The 22,787-nt window shown below is 35.6% G+C and overlaps 3 non-coding genes across 3 annotated transcripts; all 3 read left to right on the top strand.

Moving 5' to 3' along the window:
* Nucleotides 1-6,717: 6,717 nt before the first annotated feature.
* On the top strand, nucleotides 6,718-6,799 carry Trnas-gcu (transfer RNA serine (anticodon GCU)). Its single transcript has one exon. It is a non-coding gene; the product is annotated as a tRNA-Ser (tRNA).
* Nucleotides 6,800-14,415: 7,616 nt separating this feature from the next.
* Trnas-gcu (transfer RNA serine (anticodon GCU)) lies at nucleotides 14,416-14,497 on the top strand. Its single transcript has one exon. It is a non-coding gene; the product is annotated as a tRNA-Ser (tRNA).
* Nucleotides 14,498-22,104: 7,607 nt separating this feature from the next.
* On the top strand, nucleotides 22,105-22,186 carry Trnas-gcu (transfer RNA serine (anticodon GCU)). The gene has a single exon. It is a non-coding gene; the product is annotated as a tRNA-Ser (tRNA).
* The last annotated feature ends 601 nt before the right edge of the window (nucleotides 22,187-22,787 follow it).

Genomic DNA, 22,787 nt, shown 5'->3' with positions numbered 1-22,787 from the left:
TTTGATTCACTTTCAGATTTTTTGAAAGTTGCATTTCCATTGGCTAATTTAATGGTCACCTGAATGTCATTCTTCAGTGGTCGTCGTCACATCTTCACGTAGGACAGCGGAGATCTGATTTTATCAGATTGGTGTCTATGTTGACCGGGGTATAGATATTCCTCTTCATATTCTTTCTAATTTCTACTTATTTCTTCTTCTAAAAGGTACACAGGTACATAAAGTATGAACATGTGAACGTAATACCTTCCAGATGTATAGCGCACAAGCAATGGACTCTCTCCAGTTCACTTATATTCTGAGGGCTAGGGTTAAATTAAGTTTCACAATAATACAACGTTCATGGAATCGCGGTAGTTTCATGGAAAATATAATTTGTGAGCCGACTAATTCCATACCTGTGTACTCCAATATTAATAAAACCAATAACGTACTTGCAAGTTTATCTTTAACCTCTTTAAGTTTTGTATATAATCTGCTATACTTAGACACGTTAACACCAAAATGTCTACATAACTGCTGTTTCTGGAGCACTCTCAAAATCCAAGAACCATTTTCACTTGTTTCGTTTGTAGTCAGACGACTTTTCGGTGAACACAACGATCTTAGGTTTCTAGAAGTTATATCCAAAGGCCGACTTTATGGAGTGAACGTTGCATATAAAACTGTATCTGATCCACTAATACCGTGTGCAACAATTGTGGAGACCAATACGAGTTATAGCACTACCTTGGTAGGTGGTTACAATAGCTGCAATTGATCAACATAACAAACACATACGTATCGATGATATTGCTATTCGAGAGCTTCATAATTACAGTTGATAGCAATATTTACGATCTTTGGAGATCAAGAGAGAATGGTACTATGCGAACTATGGCAGTGCAGGATGGATTATATCTTAAATTCCTCCAAATTATATATTGGTATGCAAAATATTTTGTTATGCATGTACATCATTATGAGATCGATCCTAAAATAACTACATGCAACGAAGAAATTAGGCACTTACTTAAATTAGATAATGTTTGTAATGATGAATAGGTATGTAGAGTGAAATCTATTATTATTGAGGGAAAGAGTAAAATATTTTAGTGAACAACTCACTTAGTGGATAATGCAAAATATAAAAGTAAGAATTCTCGCTCCTATACAGTACGAAGAGAAAGAAAGAAAGTTTCCAAGAATTGTATAGATGTCAAGACAAAATGATTCTATTTTCTGTAAAATTTACCGCTAAAGATTCATTTGATATCAATACATAGGAAGAACTCGAACAACAATGAAGTGACTAAGAAATAAAATTGTTTTGAGGTGTTATACCGAGATTTTAATCCAGTTTGGTGATTGAAAGTGACGCAAATAGCAAATACTTTATAAAAAAATCCTGAAAAATATCAACAAAAGCGAAATGTTATTAATGAATCCATTGATGACTTTGGCTCACTTGTTTCAAATGAAAATCAAATATTAAAATACATTTATAAGTTTTATTATATTTTGTAATTATCGAGCACAGATGATGAGAGTTGTAAAGAATCAGTTTTAATCTTGGTAAATTCATCCGTACCTGCTGATGATACGTATTTGAGTATTGTCATACAAGGGTTGATAAAATACATGCAGCTATAAATATAATGTCTAAAATTAGATATTTTGGTCTGGTTAAATCGATAAAGTAGTTGTATTTTACAACGTTTTAAATTATGAATATGATAACCTGTTAGAGATTTTTTCTTCTTCAGATCGTTAACAAGGAATCAATTACGTCATGGACAGTGAGATTTGATACAATATCATTTTTTACAACACCAAGAGCGACTAAAGAAGCTGGAAATATTGGCGACCTATGAGACTATTTAATGTAGATGATACTATTTTGACGAGGGTTATGGCTCATGGTTTGAAATGGGTATTACCCAAAATTATGCCTCTAATTCAGACATGCTCTATAGTTTGAAGGGATATTGCTGATACAACATTCACTGTAGGAGATGTCATTGCTATGACCTAGAGGGACAACATCGAGGGATATACCTTAAAAATTGATAAAAGCAACGTTTTTGACAGAGTCAAAAGTTTGTCTCATTCACATAAATTTTGGATTTGGTCAAATTTTTATTCAGCCGATATTAAAGACAGTGTTAAATGCAGTGTGCATCTAACACCATTCTTTCCGATTAAAACTTCTCTCTGATAAGGCTGTTCTCTATCGGTAATGCTATATATAATACCAGTTGAACGTTAAGGGTGATACTAGAGTGGCAAATGTATTTTTTCTAGTGAGTAAATGTTTCCAAAACAAAATACCCTACTCCAAAAGGAAACAGCGGCTGGTTTACGGAAAATCAAGCTACTTAAAAGCGAGTAAAACATTTGTGCTATACATGAACAGAAGTCATACAATTTAGTATCACCTCTGTGTAATAAGTTTTAATTTTAGACAAAGTGTTATTCTAACTGAGCTCCAGCACTAGTTCCCAAAATTAAGATAACGTGATCACAATGTTGAAATTGGAGCTGTCTGCAGAATTCAACAGAGACTGCCTGATGAATTAAATAAAAGTTCCGTTTGTTTTCTTTATTCCCTTTTGAACCAGATCCTTTACAATATAAACCAAGTACAATAAATGATTGATTAATAGATTCTTTCTTTGCTAATGTCATGGTTGTACCATCGGCATGTTGAAAGACTTTACTTGTACTGCTAGACAATAGAAATAGAGCAACATTGACATAATAATTTATAATTATAGCGAGCCCTAAATGTTCCGCTTCAAATAAATATAGTATAGTTAGTATAGGGCAACTTTGGAGGACTGAATGTTTAATTGAAAAGGCTTTCATTAAATGCATTTAACACTGTTTCTAATTTCAATATAAAATATTTGTATCCATTAAATAAAACTGTCACCAAACCCGAATTGTCGTAAAAGAGATACCAGTATGAATGGTTGACTCTGTGAAAAGCTTTTTCTTGATCAGTTTCATCACCTCTTTCTTCACCATCTGCACCCTGTATTACTTCATCAACCTCGTGTTCATCATCTTCTACAACTTGAATCCCCAATCTATCTTCCTTTGTGGCAACGTTAGCAATTCGGTAATTAATTTCTTCAATTTAATCATTTAGCATGTAACATCTTTAGGCAGTTGTATTTCTTAAGTCATATTTCCCACATGAACACAAATAAAGAAAATTTCCACAATTGTCAGAGCTTTGCCTTTTGTACTTCCTAGGAACATGACGCTGTTTCCAACACTTGTGGCACACGAAATCTGTGCAATCTGTCATCATGCGACCCGGGTCAAGACAAAAAGAGCGCACCTTTACTTGATTATCATGCAATAACTTAACGAACTAATGGTCACTTACAGTTTGATGCTTCCGACTGTAGGGCTAAGATTTTATCTCTTTTGGAAAACTGTATTTTACATAATATTACAAATCTATGTTCTTAACCTAAGTACTAGAAAAGATGTAAAACCAGCAAGTATTGTAAAATGTAACAAATAATTTCTCTAGAATACGAAATAAAACATGAAATAACAAATAATAAATATTTAAAAAATAACAAACAATCAAAATTAAATATCCAAAACAAAAATGCGTCACGTCTGTCACACGATTTCTAGGGTAGTATCTATCCTGAATGGGAGATAGGAATTCCACTCCGTATTCTCTTATCTTGATACCTATCTCTTCGTCGGAAACGTGTGCAGGTAGGCGAGGTATTTACACAGTAATAGTGTCAGAATATGGGGAAGTACAGTCATAGTTATCACTGCCAATTCCACTTTAGATTATACTCTTTATTTGGCAACGTAACCTCATACAAATTTGAAACTTTCGGCAGAACTACATAGAAAGACATTTTGTTATTTCGTTGACTGATTGGATCGTGAAAGTTGTTATGTCCTAAGCATAGGTAGGGCGTATTTCTAAAGCTAGTCACATGATCACATCTATTCATTCCGCGCTGACGTAGATTTCTTGTGACCAGAGATTCATACTCCAAAACTCTCTTCAGTCAGTTTGTCTTTCGATGTCAATGCGTCTCACAAATAACTGAATGTCCAATTTGCCGTAATTATAGACAGGGTAGCTTGAATCGAACAACACATTGCAGATAGCTCTCGATCGGATTATGCAAAGTCACATATTGTTTCATTGAGAAAGACACATTTCCTTGTTTAAAATAATCCGATATCGAGTAGCAGAAAATAATTGATACATCTTATTTATAACAATGATATATGGGCGTGTTTGGGATTTAAGGCAGTCATAAAGTCTAGTACACCCCGGTAAAACATTTTATGGAAACAACAACACTAACCTCTTAGTTGCATTAGTTGACTACCTAATCAATTGTTTATAATGAACGTTCTAGTTCCATTAGTTGCCTCCCTTGGTTCGACAAAAGAAAAACGATTGACCCCCTCCTGCAACAATTGAATAAATGGCGAATCCGAAAGGAGGATTGCGTTTTACTAAGGAGCATATATCAGATGGGACTTTCACAACCAAATGTGCCATTCTTCTTAATTTATTATTATTATTATTATTATTATTATTATTATTATTATTATTATACTCTTGATAACTGTTGATCTACTGTTCTAAATATGAAGTTGAAAGGGACTTATTTTTCATGTCCTTAAATAAGCAGCACTTAAATGTCCTCCATATGTTTCACAGACAAATGTTTTTGTGCATGGGAACAAATTTGATATAATGTCAACATGAATATCGATGTTTCTGGCTGTATTTGAACAACCTCTCTTTTTAAATTCTGATAATTCATGTGGTTGTAAAATATTCATGTTCACATAACTTATAAAGGCAGGAATTGTTTGTGTTTAGGACGTTGTTTGTGAATCAAATCCTGAGATCAAAGCGAAAAATACAGAAAACTTACAATTGTATAATAGAAAGTATACCTTTAGAATGACACAAAAGAATCAAACCCCACCGTGACCAATTGAAGAAATACTATATATCCCAAAATTGATAGCAAATTGTATGACCTCTATTCATATACACCACAATTATTTTACAGGCTCATCTAAAGTTTAATTTTCGAGAACCAGCCTCCGTTTCCTTCCGGAGCAGGATATCAAGTTTGGAAACATGTAATCACTGGAAATGTGTAAATTTGCCTTTGAAGAGCACATATTGTATGGATTAACGAAAAATTGAAACAAAATAAATTCCATTTTTAATATGGCAATGTCATGTCAGAGGTCAAAACTTTTCGGCACTTTTGGGTGGGATCGCAGGGGTGGTTCAGTATGTATTTTTCACAGGGAGCGCAAAGAAGACCGCAAGCTGACTGTGGGATTTAGCAGCTAGTGAGGGCCAGGGAGACAAACACTCATTTTTGTCTGGGGGTGGGGAAGGGTGATGCCGGCGGTGGGGTGGGAAACACGGGGAGGCTTGTCCACCTGATCACTGTCGAACGTTCCAATGCTATATCATTACATGCCACATTGTTTTTCTTTTGCTTGTATCATGTCCTTGACAAATTGTTTTCTGTACCTTTAAATTCTCTACAATAATTGATACAGTGCCAAAGAAAAGAACTTAATATTTTACATGCATGTATCAACTTCTATATAGGATCTCAACAAAATACATGGCTTAAGGGTGAAAGTAATGTTACCTTGACCTTTTGTTATATTTCACTTTAGCTGCATGTACATTTGACATTTTATTATTGCTAGAACGGTGTAGAAGGTCCAAATTCGCACCAAAAAAGCCGTCATTGAAGCGTGAAAAGTAAATTACATTGACCCACATTTTATATATGAAATCAGATACATATTTACTGAATGTGCCTTTTATTTATATTTTTGTGCCTGAAGATAAATGATAATTTGATGTTATGAATTTAAAATTAAAAACAAAAAACAAAAACCAAATAAAAGTGATTAGCAGAGCGTGGTTTCGATCCACGGACCTCTGGGTTATGGGCCCAGCACGCTTCCACTGCGCCACTCTGCTGTTAGTTGTTATTGTTGTTGTTATAGGGTTTAACGCCATTTTTCAGCACAAGATAGGCTATACATGGCGGCCAGTATTAATGGTGGAGGAAGAACCCGGGAAAACCCCGGAAAGAACCACCGACCCACGAGAAGCTACCGGCAAGCTTTCTCACATGTCCACATTGGCCGAGCCCGAGACTCGAACCCACGCAGACAGAGGTGAGATGGCAGTGATCCGTGACGGAGAGCGCTTTAGACCACTCGGCCACTCGGCTCTGTTGTTAGAAAACATTGATTTTTATAACTTTAAAAAAAATGAAACTGATCTGATGTAATACTTACCGAAGTGATGAATACAACGAATGTTCGTACGAGTTTTTTCCCTTGCCTAACAATCCATTGATATGAACATGCTTGCTCACTAAGGGACCGACCATGTATTTGTTTCTGTTTATTGGGTGGGTAGGTGGGTAATGTTGAGTTTTCTCCCAGCCAGGAGAATTGTTTTAATTTACCTGAAGATATATATTTCTTCTTTTAAAGAATATCATGCACTAGGTTCATTATGTGCACATCAGTTAGAGCTAGGATGGTTCGATGGTTAGAATTTTTTTCTGTCTGAAAAAAAAACATATATTGAATCGTGAATATCAGACAAAAGTTGTGTGTGGTTTAGGCCAGGTAGCTATAGATCACTCCCTACATAAATAGTGTACTCATCAAAATACACCGGACGAGGTGGCCGAGTGGTTAAGGCGATGGACTGCTAATCCATTGGGGTCTCCCCGCGTGGGTTCGAATCCCATCTTCGTCGATATACATTTTATCTGATGTGTAGAACTTTTAGTTATGACTACAAACCGTATTCATCAATATTGTAATGTGATATCGTCACGTCAGAAAGAAAACACGCCTAATGATGTCTCCATGATTTTTTTTGGTGGTTTGTGTCTTGAATGGACTGACGTTTTGTGCATGTTTGTGACAGGTTTGTGTATTGACCTGTTCCGGCTGCATCTTTATAATCGAGTTGTACTTTTTGTGCGTGTGGAACATTTTATCTCCCACAGGAGAAAAAAAAAAACAACAACATTTCTTGGCATTGAAATAAAGTCCCAGTAGTGCTAACATGCATGCGGGAAGTGTAGCCAAATATCAATGCCGCGAATCGGCCGATTAGCAGAAACATTTAGGGTTGCGAGCAAGGCAAAAGGGATCAAGTTAAGGTTTGGGAGGGTAAGGGGTGAGTTGTTTCCAAAATTCCAAAACGGCACCAAAGCACACGCGTATGTGTCTGTTTACTAGAAGTGTGTGTAATACCCATTAAAACGATGGTCAAATTTTAAGTAACAGGAGACTGTACGTTTGTATACTCGGATAGTCTTGGACAACAATCTACAATTGCGGTTAATGTTAAGAAGGTCAAAGAAACTGATGTTATCAGAAGTGTAGAAGAAATGACGGGGAAAATGTTCGTTTATGTAGCTGTCCTTTCACCTGTTCATACTTTAAGTACCTGTGTACCAAACTGATTAAAATCAGATCTCCGCTGTTACCAAATGAAGATCTGACAGCGATCGCTTAGAAGGCATATTCTGGTACCTATGCTATTACCATAATTGCTAATTTTATCAACCAGTCAGATGAGGTCTAATATCTTTGCGTTTTGAGAAAGAGCACCGTGGGTGAAAAGGATGAATGTGTATCGAACGATTTGATTCACTTTCAGATTTTTTGAAAGTTGCATTTCCATTGGCTAATTTAATGGTCACCTGAATGTCATTCTTCAGTGGTCGTCGTCACATCTTCACGTAGGACAGCGGAGATCTGATTTTATCAGATTGGTGTCTATGTTGACCGGGGTATAGATATTCCTCTTCATATTCTTTCTAATTTCTACTTATTTCTTCTTCTAAAAGGTACACAGGTACATAAAGTATGAACATGTGAACGTAATACCTTCCAGATGTATAGCGCACAAGCAATGGACTCTCTCCAGTTCACTTATATTCTGAGGGCTAGGGTTAAATTAAGTTTCACAATAATACAACGTTCATGGAATCGCGGTAGTTTCATGGAAAATATAATTTGTGAGCCGACTAATTCCATACCTGTGTACTCCAATATTAATAAAACCAATAACGTACTTGCAAGTTTATCTTTAACCTCTTTAAGTTTTGTATATAATCTGCTATACTTAGACACGTTAACACCAAAATGTCTACATAACTGCTGTTTCTGGAGCACTCTCAAAATCCAAGAACCATTTTCACTTGTTTCGTTTGTAGTCAGACGACTTTTCGGTGAACACAACGATCTTAGGTTTCTAGAAGTTATATCCAAAGGCCGACTTTATGGAGTGAACGTTGCATATAAAACTGTATCTGATCCACTAATACCGTGTGCAACAATTGTGGAGACCAATACGAGTTATAGCACTACCTTGGTAGGTGGTTACAATAGCTGCAATTGATCAACATAACAAACACATACGTATCGATGATATTGCTATTCGAGAGCTTCATAATTACAGTTGATAGCAATATTTACGATCTTTGGAGATCAAGAGAGAATGGTACTATGCGAACAATGGCAGTGCAGGATGGATTATATCTTAAATTCCTCCAAATTATATATTGGTATGCAAAATATTTTGTTATGCATGTACATCATTATGAGATCGATCCTAAAATAACTACATGCAACGAAGAAATTAGGCACTTACTTAAATTAGATAATGTTTGTAATGATGAATAGGTATGTAGAGTGAAATCTATTATTATTGAGGGAAAGAGTAAAATATTTTAGTGAACAACTCACTTAGTGGATAATGCAAAATATAAAAGTAAGAATTCTCGCTCCTATACAGTACGAAGAGAAAGAAAGAAAGTTTCCAAGAATTGTATAGATGTCAAGACAAAATGATTCTATTTTCTGTAAAATTTACCGCTAAAGATTCATTTGATATCAATACATAGGAAGAACTCGAACAACAATGAAGTGACTAAGAAATAAAATTGTTTTGAGGTGTTATACCGAGATTTTAATCCAGTTTGGTGATTGAAAGTGACGCAAATAGCAAATACTTTATAAAAAAATCCTGAAAAATATCAACAAAAGCGAAATGTTATTAATGAATCCATTGATGACTTTGGCTCACTTGTTTCAAATGAAAATCAAATATTAAAATACATTTATAAGTTTTATTGTATTTTGTAATTATCGAGCACAGATGATGAGAGTTGTAAAGAATCAGTTTTAATCTTGGTAAATTCATCCGTACCTGCTGATGATACGTATTTGAGTATTGTCATACAAGGGTTGATAAAATACATGCAGCTATAAATATAATGTCTAAAATTAGATATTTTGGTCTGGTTAAATCGATAAAGTAGTTGTATTTTACAACGTTTTAAATTATGAATATGATAACCTGTTAGAGATTTTTTCTTCTTCAGATCGTTAACAAGGAATCAATTACGTCATGGACAGTGAGATTTGATACAATATCATTTTTTACAACACCAAGAGCGACTAAAGAAGCTGGAAATATTGGCGACCTATGAGACTATTTAATGTAGATGATACTATTTTGACGAGGGTTATGGCTCATGGTTTGAAATGGGTATTACCCAAAATTATGCCTCTAATTCAGACATGCTCTATAGTTTGAAGGGATATTGCTGATACAACATTCACTGTAGGAGATGTCATTGCTATGACCTAGAGGGACAACATCGAGGGATATACCTTAAAAATTGATAAAAGCAACGTTTTTGACAGAGTCAAAAGTTTGTCTCATTCACATAAATTTTGGATTTGGTCAAATTTTTATTCAGCCGATATTAAAGACAGTGTTAAATGCAGTGTGCATCTAACACCATTCTTTCCGATTAAAACTTCTCTCTGATAAGGCTGTTCTCTATCGGTAATGCTATATATAATACCAGTTGAACGTTAAGGGTGATACTAGAGTGGCAAATGTATTTTTTCTAGTGAGTAAATGTTTCCAAAACAAAATACCCTACTCCAAAAGGAAACAGCGGCTGGTTTACGGAAAATCAAGCTACTTAAAAGCGAGTAAAACATTTGTGCTATACATGAACAGAAGTCATACAATTTAGTATCACCTCTGTGTAATAAGTTTTAATTTTAGACAAAGTGTTATTCTAACTGAGCTCCAGCACTAGTTCCCAAAATTAAGATAACGTGATCACAATGTTGAAATTGGAGCTGTCTGCAGAATTCAACAGAGACTGCCTGATGAATTAAATAAAAGTTCCGTTTGTTTTCTTTATTCCCTTTTGAACCAGATCCTTTACAATATAAACCAAGTACAATAAATGATTGATTAATAGATTCTTTCTTTGCTAATGTCATGGTTGTACCATCGGCATGTTGAAAGACTTTACTTGTACTGCTAGACAATAGAAATAGAGCAACATTGACATAATAATTTATAATTATAGCGAGCCCTAAATGTTCCGCTTCAAATAAATATAGTATAGTTAGTATAGGGCAACTTTGGAGGACTGAATGTTTAATTGAAAAGGCTTTCATTAAATGCATTTAACACTGTTTCTAATTTCAATATAAAATATTTGTATCCATTAAATAAAACTGTCACCAAACCCGAATTGTCGTAAAAGAGATACCAGTATGAATGGTTGACTCTGTGAAAAGCTTTTTCTTGATCAGTTTCATCACCTCTTTCTTCACCATCTGCACCCTGTATTACTTCATCAACCTCGTGTTCATCATCTTCTACAACTTGAATCCCCAATCTATCTTCCTTTGTGGCAACGTCAGCAATTCGGTAATTAATTTCTTCAATTTAATCATTTAGCATGTAACATCTTTAGGCAGTTGTATTTCTTAAGTCATATTTCCCACATGAACACAAATAAAGAAAATTTCCACAATTGTCAGAGCTTGGCCTTTTGTACTTCCTAGGAACATGACGCTGTTTCCAACACTTGTGGCACACGAAATCTGTGCAATCTGTCATCATGCGACCCGGGTCAAGACAAAAAGAGCGCACCTTTACTTGATTATCATGCAATAACTTAACGAACTAATGGTCACTTACAGTTTGATGCTTCCGACTGTAGGGCTAAGATTTTATCTCTTTTGGAAAACTGTATTTTACATAATATTACAAATCTATGTTCTTAACCTAAGTACTAGAAAAGATGTAAAACCAGCAAGTATTGTAAAATGTAACAAATAATTTCTCTAGAATACGAAATAAAACATGAAATAACAAATAATAAATATTTAAAAAATAACAAACAATCAAAATTAAATATCCAAAACAAAAATGCGTCACGTCTGTCACACGATTTCTAGGGTAGTATCTATCCTGAATGGGAGATAGGAATTCCACTCCGTATTCTCTTATCTTGATACCTATCTCTTCGTCGGAAACGTGTGCAGGTAGGCGACGTATTTATACAATAATAGTGTCAGAATATGAGGAAGTACAGTCATAGTTATCACTGCCAATTCCACTTTAGATTATACTCTTTATTTGGCAACGTAACCTCATACAAATTTGAAACTTTCGGCACAACTACATAGAAAGACATTTTGTTATTTCGTTGACTGATTGGATCGTGAAAGTTGTTATGTCCTAAGCATAGGTAGGGCGTATTTCTAAAGCTAGTCACATGATCACATCTATTCATTCCGCGCTGACGTAGATTTCTTGTGACCAGAGATTCATACTCCAAAACTCTCTTCAGTCAGTTTGTCTTTCGATGTCAATGCGTCTCACAAATAACTGAATGTCCAATTTGCCGTAATTATAGACAGGGTAGCTTGAATCGAACAACACATTGCAGATAGCTCTCGATCGGATTATGCAAAGTCACATATTGTTTCATTGAGAAAGACACATTTCCTTGTTTAAAATAATCCGATATCGAGTAGTAGAAAATAATTGATACATCTTATTTATGACAATGATATATGGGCGTGTTTGGGATTTAAGGCAGTCATAAAGTCTAGTACACCCCGGTAAAACATTTTATGGAAACAACAACACTAACCTCTTAGCTGCATTAGTTGACTATCTAATCAATTGTTTATAATGAACGTTCTAGTTCCATTAGTTGCCTCCCTTGGTTCGACAAAAGAAAAACGATTGACCCCCTCCTGCAACAATTGAATAAATGGCGAATCCGAAAGGAGGATTGCGTTTTACTAAGGAGCATATATCAGATGGGACTTTCACAACCAAATGTGCCATTCTTCTTAATTTATTATTATTATTATTATTATTATTATTATTATTATTATTCTTATACCCTTGATAACTGTTTATCTACTGTTCTAAATATGAAGTTGAAAGGGACTTATTTTTCATGTCCTTAAATAAGCAGCACTTAAATGTCCTCCATATGTTTCACAGACAAATGTTTTTGTGCATGGGAACACATTTGATATAATGTCAACATGAATATCGATGTTTCTGGCTGTATTTGAACAACCTCTCATTTTAAATTCTGATAATTCATGTGGTTGGAAAATATTCATGTTCACATAACTTATAAAGGCAGGAATTGTTTGTGTTTAGGACGTTGTTTGTGAATCAAATCCTGAGATCAAAGCGAAAAATACAGAAAACTTACAATTGTATAATAGAAAGTATACCTTTAGAATGACACAAAAGAATCAAACCCCACCGTGACCAATTGAAGAAATACTATATATCCCAAAATTGATAGCAAATTGTATGACCTCTATTCATATACACCACAATTATTTTACAGGCTCATCTAAAGTTTAATTTTCGAGAACCAGCCTCCGTTTCCTTCCGGAGCAGGATATCAAGTTTGGAAACATGTAATCACTGGAAATGTGTAAATTTGCCTTTGAAGAGCACATATTGTACGGATTAACGAAAAATTGAAACAAAATAAATTCCATTTTTAATATGGCAATGTCATGTCAGAGGTCAAAACTTTTCGGCACTTTTGGGTGGGATCGCAGGGGTGGTTCAGTATGTATTTTTCACAGGGAGCGCAAAGAAGACCGCAAGCTGACTGTGGGATTTAGCAGCTAGTGAGGGCCAGGGAGACAAACACTCATTTTTGTCTGGGGGTGGGGAAGGGTGATGCCGGCGGTGGGGTGGGAAACACGGGGAGGCTTGTCCACCTGATCACTGTCGAACGTTCCAATGCTATATCATTACATGCCACATTGTTTTTCTTTTGCTTGTATCATGTCCTTGACAAATTGTTTTCTGTACCTTTAAATTCTCTACAATAATTGATACAGTGCCAAAGAAAAGAACTTAATATTTTACATGCATGTATCAACTTCTATATAGGATCTCAACAAAATACATGGCTTAAGGGTGAAAGTAATGTTACCTTGACCTTTTGTTATATTTCACTTTAGCTGCATGTACATTTGACATTTTATTATTGCTAGAACGGTGTAGAAGGTCCAAATTCGCACCAAAAAAGCCGTCATTGAAGCGTGAAAAGTAAATTACATTGACCCACATTTTATATATGAAATCAGATACATATTTACTGAATGTGCCTTTTATTTATATTTTTGTGCCTGAAGATAAATGATAATTTGATGTTATGAATTTAAAATTAAAAACAAAAAACAAAAACCAAATAAAAGTGATTAGCAGAGCGTGGTTTCGATCCACGGACCTCTGGGTTATGGGCCCAGCACGCTTCCACTGCGCCACTCTGCTGTTAGTTGTTATTGTTGTTGTTATAGGGTTTAACGCCATTTTTCAGCACAAGATAGGCTATACATGGCGGCCAGTATTAATGGTGGAGGAAGAACCCGGGAAAACCCCGGAAAGAACCACCGACCCACGAGAAGCTACCGGCAAGCTTTCTCACATGTCCACATTGGCCGAGCCCGAGACTCGAACCCACGCAGACAGAGGTGAGATGGCAGTGATCCGTGACGGAGAGCGCTTTAGACCACTCGGCCACTCGGCTCTGTTGTTAGAAAACATTGATTTTTATAACTTTAAAAAAAATGGAACTGATCTGATGTAATACTTACCGAAGTGATGAATACAACGAATGTTCGTACGAGTTTTTTCCCTTGCCTAACAATCCATTGATATGAACATGCTTGCTCACTAAGGGACCGACCATGTATTTGTTTCTGTTTATTGGGTGGGTAGGTGGGTAATGTTGAGTTTTCTCCCAGCCAGGAGAATTGTTTTAATTTACCTGAAGATATATATTTCTTCTTTTAAAGAATATCATGCACTAGGTTCTTTATGTGCACATCAGTTAGAGCTAGGATGGTTCGACGGTTAGAATTTTTTTCTGTCTGAAAAAAAAACATATATTGAATCGTGAATATCAGACAAAAGTTGTGTGTGGTTTAGGCCAGGTAGCTATAGATCACTCCCTACATAAATAGTGTACTCATCAAAATACACCGGACGAGGTGGCCGAGTGGTTAAGGCGATGGACTGCTAATCCATTGGGGTCTCCCCGCGTGGGTTCGAATCCCATCTTCGTCGATATACATTTTATCTGATGTGTAGCACTTTTAGTTATGACTACAAACCGTATTCATCAATATTGTAATGTGATATCGTCACGTCAGAAAGAAAACACGCCTAATGATGTCTCCATGATTTTTTTTGGTGGTTTGTGTCTTGAATGGACTGACGTTTTGTGCATGTTTGTGACAGGTTTGTGTATTGACCTGTTCCGGCTGCATCTTTATAATCGAGTTGTACTTTTTGTGCGTGTGGAACATTTTATCTCCCACAGGAGAAAAAAAAAACAACAACATTTCTTGGCATTGAAATAAAGTCCCAGTAGTGCTAACATGCATGCGGGAAGTGTAGCCAAATATCAATGCCGCGAATCGGCCGATTAGCAGAAACATTTAGGGTTGCGAGCAAGGCAAAAGGGATCAAGTTAAGGTTTGGGAGGTTAAGGGGTGAGTTGTTTCCAAAACGGCACCAAAGCACACGCGTATGTGTCTGTTTACTAGAAGTGTGTGTAATACCCATTAAAACGATGGTCAAATTTTAAGTAACAGGAGACTGTACGTTTGTATACTCGGATAGTCTTGGACAACAATCTACAATTGCGGTTAATGTTAAGAAGGTCAAAGAAACTGATGTTATCAGAAGTGTAGAAGAAATGACGGGGAAAATGTTCGTTTATGTAGCTGTCCTTTCACCTGTTCATACTTTAAGTACCTGTGTACCAAACTGATTAAAATCAGATCTCCGCTGTTACCAAATGAAGATCTGACAGCGATCGCTTAGAAGGCATATTCTGGTACCTATGCTATTACCATAATTGTTAATTTTATCAACCAGTCAGATGAGGTCTAATATCTTTGCGTTTTGAGAAAGAGCACCGTGGGCGAAAAGGATGAATGTGTATCGAACGATTTGATTCACTTTCAGATTTTTTGAAAGTTGCATTTCCATTGGCTAATTTAATGGTCACCTGAATGTCATTCTTCAGTGGTCGTCGTCACATCTTCACGTAGGACAGCGGAGATCTGATTTTATCAGATTGGTGTCTATGTTGACCGGGGTATAGATATTCCTCTTCATATTCTTTCTAATTTCTACTTATTTCTTCTTCTAAAAGGTACACAGGTACATAAAGTATGAACATGTGAACGTAATACCTTCCAGATGTATAGCGCACAAGCAATGGACTCTCTCCAGTTCACTTATATTCTGAGGGCTAGGGTTAAATTAAGTTTCACAATAATACAACGTTCATGGAATCGCGGTAGTTTCATGGAAAATATAATTTGTGAGCCGACTAATTCCATACCTGTGTACTCCAATATTAATAAAACCAATAACGTACTTGCAAGTTTATCTTTAACCTCTTTAAGTTTTGTATATAATCTGCTATACTTAGACACGTTAACACCAAAATGTCTACATAACTGCTGTTTCTGGAGCACTCTCAAAATCCAAGAACCATTTTCACTTGTTTCGTTTGTAGTCAGACGACTTTTCGGTGAACACAACGATCTTAGGTTTCTAGAAGTTATATCCAAAGGCCGACTTTATGGAGTGAACGTTGCATATAAAACTGTATCTGATCCACTAATACCGTGTGCAACAATTGTGGAGACCAATACGAGTTATAGCACTACCTTGGTAGGTGGTTACAATAGCTGCAATTGATCAACATAACAAACACATACGTATCGATGATATTGCTATTCGAGAGCTTCATAATTACAGTTGATAGCAATATTTACGATCTTTGGAGATCAAGAGAGAATGGTACTATGCGAACTATGGCAGTGCAGGATGGATTATATCTTAAATTCCTCCAAATTATATATTGGTATGCAAAATATTTTGTTATGCATGTACATCATTATGAGATCGATCCTAAAATAACTACATGCAACGAAGAAATTAGGCACTTACTTAAATTAGATAATGTTTGTAATGATGAATAGGTATGTAGAGTGAAATCTATTATTATTGAGGGAAAGAGTAAAATATTTTAGTGAACAACTCACTTAGTGGATAATGCAAAATATAAAAGTAAGAATTCTCGCTCCTATACAGTACGAAGAGAAAGAAAGAAAGTTTCCAAGAATTGTATAGATGTCAAGACAAAATGATTCTATTTTCTGTAAAATTTACCGCTAAAGATTCATTTGATATCAATACATAGGAAGAACTCGAACAACAATGAAGTGACTAAGAAATAAGATTGTTTTGAGGTGTTATACCGAGATTTTAATCCAGTTTGGTGATTGAAAGTGACGCAAATAGCAAATACTTTATAAAAAAATCCTGAAAAATATCAACAAAAGCGAAATGTTATTAATGAATCCATTGATGACTTTGGCTCACTTGTTTCAAATGAAAATCAAATATTAAAATACATTTATAAGTTTTATTATATTTTGTAATTATCGAGCACAGATGATGAGAGTTGTAAAGAATCAGTTTTAATCTTGGTAAATTCATCCGTACCTGCTGATGATACGTATTTGAGTATTGTCATACAAGGGTTGATAAAATACATGCAGCTATAAATATAATGTCTAAAATTAGATATTTTGGTCTGGTTAAATCGATAAAGTAGTTGTATTTTACAACGTTTTAAATTATGAATATGATAACCTGTTAGAGATTTTTTCTTCTTCAGATCGTTAACAAGGAATCAATTACGTCATGGACAGTGAGATTTGATACAATATCATTTTTTACAACACCAAGAGCGACTAAAGAAGCTGGAAATATTGGCGACCTATGAGACTATTTAATGTAGATGATACTATTTTGACGAGGGTTATGGCTCATGGTTTGAAATGGGTATTACCCAAAATTATGCCTCTAATTCAGACATGCTCTATAGTTTGAAGGGATATTGCTGATACAACATTCACTGTAGGAGATGTCATTGCTATGACCTAGAGGGACAACATCGAGGGATATACCTTAAAAATTGATAAAAGCAACGTTTTTGACAGAGTCAAAAGTTTGTCTCATTCACATAAATTTTGGATTTGGTCAAATTTTTATTCAGCCGATATTAAAGACAGTGTTAAATGCAGTGTGCATCTAACACCATTCTTTCCGATTAAAACTTCTCTCTGATAAGGCTGTTCTCTATCGGTAATGCTATATATAATACCAGTTGAACGTTAAGGGTGATACTAGAGTGGCAAATGTATTTTTTTTAGTGAGTAAATGTTTCCAAAACAAAATACCCTACTCCAAAAGGAAACAGCGGCTGGTTTACGGAAAATCAAGCTACTTAAAAGCGAGTAAAACATTTGTGCTATACATGAACAGAAGTCATACAATTTAGTATCACCTCTGTGTAATAAGTTTTAATTTTAGACAAAGTGTTATTCTAACTGAGCTCCAGCACTAGTTCCCAAAATTAAGATAACGTGATCACAATGTTGAAATTGGAGCTGTCTGCAGAATTCAACAGAGACTGCCTGATGAATTAAATAAAAGTTCCGTTTGTTTTCTTTATTCCCTTTTGAACCAGATCCTTTACAATATAAACCAAGTACAATAAATGATTGATTAATAGATTCTTTCTTTGCTAATGTCATGGTTGTACCATCGGCATGTTGAAAGACTTTACTTGTACTGCTAGACAATAGAAATAGAGCAACATTGACATAATAATTTATAATTATAGCGAGCCCTAAATGTTCCGCTTCAAATAAATATAGTATAGTTAGTATAGGGCAACTTTGGAGGACTGAATGTTTAATTGAAAAGGCTTTCATTAAATGCATTTAACACTGTTTCTAATTTCAATATAAAATATTTGTATCCATTAAATAAAACTGTCACCAAACCCGAATTGTCGTAAAAGAGATACCAGTATGAATGGTTGACTCTGTGAAAAGCTTTTTCTTGATCAGTTTCATCACCTCTTTCTTCACCATCTGCACCCTGTATTACTTCATCAACCTCGTGTTCATCATCTTCTACAACTTGAATCCCCAATCTATCTTCCTTTGTGGCAACGTTAGCAATTCGGTAATTAATTTCTTCAATTTAATCATTTAGCATGTAACATCTTTAGGCAGTTGTATTTCTTAAGTCATATTTCCCACATGAACACAAATAAAGAAAATTTCCACAATTGTCAGAGCTTTGCCTTTTGTACTTCCTAGGAACATGACGCTGTTTCCAACACTTGTGGCACACGAAATCTGTGCAATCTGTCATCATGCGACCCGGGTCAAGACAAAAAGAGCGCACCTTTACTTGATTATCATGCAATAACTTAACGAACTAATGGTCACTTACAGTTTGATGCTTCCGACTGTAGGGCTAAGATTTTATCTCTTTTGGAAAACTGTATTTTACATAATATTACAAATCTATGTTCTTAACCTAAGTACTAGAAAAGATGTAAAACCAGCAAGTATTGTAAAATGTAACAAATAATTTCTCTAGAATACGAAATAAAACATGAAATAACAAATAATAAATATTTAAAAAATAACAAACAATCAAAATTAAATATCCAAAACAAAAATGCGTCACGTCTGTCACACGATTTCTAGGGTAGTATCTATCCTGAATGGGAGATAGGAATTCCACTCCGTATTCTCTTATCTTGATACCTATCTCTTCGTCGGAAACGTGTGCAGGTAGGCGAGGTATTTACACAGTAATAGTGTCAGAATATGGGGAAGTACAGTCATAGTTATCACTGCCAATTCCACTTTAGATTATACTCTTTATTTGGCAACGTAACCTCATACAAATTTGAAACTTTCGGCAGAACTACATAGAAAGACATTTTGTTATTTCGTTGACTGATTGGATCGTGAAAGTTGTTATGTCCTAAGCATAGGTAGGGCGTATTTCTAAAGCTAGTCACATGATCACATCTATTCATTCCGCGCTGACGTAGATTTCTTGTGACCAGAGATTCATACTCCAAAACTCTCTTCAGTCAGTTTGTCTTTCGATGTCAATGCGTCTCACAAATAACTGAATGTCCAATTTGCCGTAATTATAGACAGGGTAGCTTGAATCGAACAACACATTGCAGATAGCTCTCGATCGGATTATGCAAAGTCACATATTGTTTCATTGAGAAAGACACATTTCCTTGTTTAAAATAATCCGATATCGAGTAGCAGAAAATAATTGATACATCTTATTTATAACAATGATATATGGGCGTGTTTGGGATTTAAGGCAGTCATAAAGTCTAGTACACCCCGGTAAAACATTTTATGGAAACAACAACACTAACCTCTTAGTTGCATTAGTTGACTACCTAATCAATTGTTTATAATGAACGTTCTAGTTCCATTAGTTGCCTCCCTTGGTTCGACAAAAGAAAAACGATTGACCCCCTCCTGCAACAATTGAATAAATGGCGAATCCGAAAGGAGGATTGCGTTTTACTAAGGAGCATATATCAGATGGGACTTTCACAACCAAATGTGCCATTCTTCTTAATTTATTATTATTATTATTATTATTATTATTATTATTATTATTATTATACTCTTGATAACTGTTGATCTACTGTTCTAAATATGAAGTTGAAAGGGACTTATTTTTCATGTCCTTAAATAAGCAGCACTTAAATGTCCTCCATATGTTTCACAGACAAATGTTTTTGTGCATGGGAACAAATTTGATATAATGTCAACATGAATATCGATGTTTCTGGCTGTATTTGAACAACCTCTCTTTTTAAATTCTGATAATTCATGTGGTTGTAAAATATTCATGTTCACATAACTTATAAAGGCAGGAATTGTTTGTGTTTAGGACGTTGTTTGTGAATCAAATCCTGAGATCAAAGCGAAAAATACAGAAAACTTACAATTGTATAATAGAAAGTATACCTTTAGAATGACACAAAAGAATCAAACCCCACCGTGACCAATTGAAGAAATACTATATATCCCAAAATTGATAGCAAATTGTATGACCTCTATTCATATACACCACAATTATTTTACAGGCTCATCTAAAGTTTAATTTTCGAGAACCAGCCTCCGTTTCCTTCCGGAGCAGGATATCAAGTTTGGAAACATGTAATCACTGGAAATGTGTAAATTTGCCTTTGAAGAGCACATATTGTATGGATTAACGAAAAATTGAAACAAAATAAATTCCATTTTTAATATGGCAATGTCATGTCAGAGGTCAAAACTTTTCGGCACTTTTGGGTGGGATCGCAGGGGTGGTTCAGTATGTATTTTTCACAGGGAGCGCAAAGAAGACCGCAAGCTGACTGTGGGATTTAGCAGCTAGTGAGGGCCAGGGAGACAAACACTCATTTTTGTCTGGGGGTGGGGAAGGGTGATGCCGGCGGTGGGGTGGGAAACACGGGGAGGCTTGTCCACCTGATCACTGTCGAACGTTCCAATGCTATATCATTACATGCCACATTGTTTTTCTTTTGCTTGTATCATGTCCTTGACAAATTGTTTTCTGTACCTTTAAATTCTCTACAATAATTGATACAGTGCCAAAGAAAAGAACTTAATATTTTACATGCATGTATCAACTTCTATATAGGATCTCAACAAAATACATGGCTTAAGGGTGAAAGTAATGTTACCTTGACCTTTTGTTATATTTCACTTTAGCTGCATGTACATTTGACATTTTATTATTGCTAGAACGGTGTAGAAGGTCCAAATTCGCACCAAAAAAGCCGTCATTGAAGCGTGAAAAGTAAATTACATTGACCCACATTTTATATATGAAATCAGATACATATTTACTGAATGTGCCTTTTATTTATATTTTTGTGCCTGAAGATAAATGATAATTTGATGTTATGAATTTAAAATTAAAAACAAAAAACAAAAACCAAATAAAAGTGATTAGCAGAGCGTGGTTTCGATCCACGGACCTCTGGGTTATGGGCCCAGCACGCTTCCACTGCGCCACTCTGCTGTTAGTTGTTATTGTTGTTGTTATAGGGTTTAACGCCATTTTTCAGCACAAGATAGGCTATACATGGCGGCCAGTATTAATGGTGGAGGAAGAACCCGGGAAAACCCCGGAAAGAACCACCGACCCACGAGAAGCTACCGGCAAGCTTTCTCACATGTCCACATTGGCCGAGCCCGAGACTCGAACCCACGCAGACAGAGGTGAGATGGCAGTGATCCGTGACGGAGAGCGCTTTAGACCACTCGGCCACTCGGCTCTGTTGTTAGAAAACATTGATTTTTATAACTTTAAAAAAAATGAAACTGATCTGATGTAATACTTACCGAAGTGATGAATACAACGAATGTTCGTACGAGTTTTTTCCCTTGCCTAACAATCCATTGATATGAACATGCTTGCTCACTAAGGGACCGACCATGTATTTGTTTCTGTTTATTGGGTGGGTAGGTGGGTAATGTTGAGTTTTCTCCCAGCCAGGAGAATTGTTTTAATTTACCTGAAGATATATATTTCTTCTTTTAAAGAATATCATGCACTAGGTTCATTATGTGCACATCAGTTAGAGCTAGGATGGTTCGATGGTTAGAATTTTTTTCTGTCTGAAAAAAAAACATATATTGAATCGTGAATATCAGACAAAAGTTGTGTGTGGTTTAGGCCAGGTAGCTATAGATCACTCCCTACATAAATAGTGTACTCATCAAAATACACCGGACGAGGTGGCCGAGTGGTTAAGGCGATGGACTGCTAATCCATTGGGGTCTCCCCGCGTGGGTTCGAATCCCATCTTCGTCGATATACATTTTATCTGATGTGTAGAACTTTTAGTTATGACTACAAACCGTATTCATCAATATTGTAATGTGATATCGTCACGTCAGAAAGAAAACACGCCTAATGATGTCTCCATGATTTTTTTTGGTGGTTTGTGTCTTGAATGGACTGACGTTTTGTGCATGTTTGTGACAGGTTTGTGTATTGACCTGTTCCGGCTGCATCTTTATAATCGAGTTGTACTTTTTGTGCGTGTGGAACATTTTATCTCCCACAGGAGAAAAAAAAAAACAACAACATTTCTTGGCATTGAAATAAAGTCCCAGTAGTGCTAACATGCATGCGGGAAGTGTAGCCAAATATCAATGCCGCGAATCGGCCGATTAGCAGAAACATTTAGGGTTGCGAGCAAGGCAAAAGGGATCAAGTTAAGGTTTGGGAGGGTAAGGGGTGAGTTGTTTCCAAAATTCCAAAACGGCACCAAAGCACACGCGTATGTGTCTGTTTACTAGAAGTGTGTGTAATACCCATTAAAACGATGGTCAAATTTTAAGTAACAGGAGACTGTACGTTTGTATACTCGGATAGTCTTGGACAACAATCTACAATTGCGGTTAATGTT

This window comes from Sinohyriopsis cumingii, unplaced genomic scaffold (genome assembly GCF_028554795.1).
Source record: "Sinohyriopsis cumingii isolate HCF-2022 unplaced genomic scaffold, ASM2855479v2 utg000646l, whole genome shotgun sequence".
NCBI lineage: Eukaryota > Metazoa > Mollusca > Bivalvia > Unionida > Unionidae > Sinohyriopsis > Sinohyriopsis cumingii.
This window is presented reverse-complemented; position numbering and strand designations above follow the sequence as displayed.